The sequence below is a fragment of the Thermobia domestica genome, chromosome 5, assembly GCF_964235325.1.
Source record: "Thermobia domestica chromosome 5, izTheDome1.hap1.1, whole genome shotgun sequence".
NCBI classification, from domain to species: Eukaryota; Metazoa; Arthropoda; class Insecta; order Zygentoma; family Lepismatidae; genus Thermobia; species Thermobia domestica.
In genome coordinates, this window is record NC_137458.1 from 102,342,642 (window position 1) to 102,343,794 (window position 1,153).

Sequence of the window (1,153 nt, forward strand, 5' to 3'; positions counted from 1 at the left end):
TCGTTGATGTTTTGGAGAACATCTGATGACAGTGCCGAATTCGTAAGTCCTACTCTTGGCTCAATGCCGAACATGGAGACTGTTTTATTCCGGAATCATAAGCTCGATTTTTCATAAACTGAACAAAGCGGAGACCATTTGACAAGTTTGTTGTTTTATTATCATGCATCCACGAGGCAAGCATATTTTCTATATCATGATTTGCCCGTTCTATTGATCCTTGGCTTTGGCTGTCCCTGGGCTTTCCGTTGACTAACTATAACTCAGGCCAGAGTGTCGTTAGTTCCTTGATGACAGAATTAACAAACTCTCTGCCATTATCAGAATGTAAAATGCAGGGGGCACCAAATGTCAAAAATATGTCTGTCAGTTGGTAGGCTACTTCTTAAGCTCTTTTGGTTTGCAGCGCTCGCAGTAAGACAAACTTCCTCAGATGATCCTGGTATACCATGATAAACTTGAAATTACGATCAGGGTGTGTTTGCATGTCTATCAGGTCCCCTTGACATCGGCTGTTCATTTCTGTGTGAAGTATTGGCTTAGAAACAAAGCACTTCTTGTTCATACTTTTCATCCGTTGACATGTTTCACACATTGACAGAAAAATATTTATCATTTGAGTCGTAACGTTGGCATATCTCCTAGATGTTTCAGCTTTCATTCTATCTCTACCTCCGTGTCCCACAGCAACATATGATGCTTCAATAACATCAAAGATCTCCTCGGCAGGTAAGTAGTACTTCACAGGCTCACTATTCGACACCAGTTTTTTTGTTTCACCAATTTCGAAAACATTAAACCGGTTCAAACGTCTGTACTGTAAAGGTGTTTTCTTTGCAGCAGATTTTGCCTCTTCAACTTCAGTTAAAAGTTTACTGTAAACGTCCTTAATCATTGCATTATAGTGACTGTCTTTTTCATTTTCCAAACGAATAATTTCTTTGAAAAAATTTTCATTCAAAATTGTTTCTTTATCGGACTGACTCATTACAACGAATAATCACCTCACACTTCCCGAAACACTAACACACGCGTAGCCACGACAAGGGAGACGCACCTGCACACTTTACAAAGGCTCCGAACGGACTGAGAGAAAACAAAACAATACTTTCCCAGTAGGAGAGAGTCCGAACTTGCAGAAACACTGCTATCT

The 1,153-nt window shown here is 40.0% G+C and overlaps 1 pseudogene; it reads right to left on the minus strand.

The window, feature by feature from the left end:
* Positions 1-385: 385 nt before the first annotated feature.
* LOC145685187 (KRAB domain-containing protein 2 pseudogene) lies at positions 386-895 on the minus strand (annotated as a pseudogene).
* Positions 896-1,153: the final 258 nt, after the last annotated feature.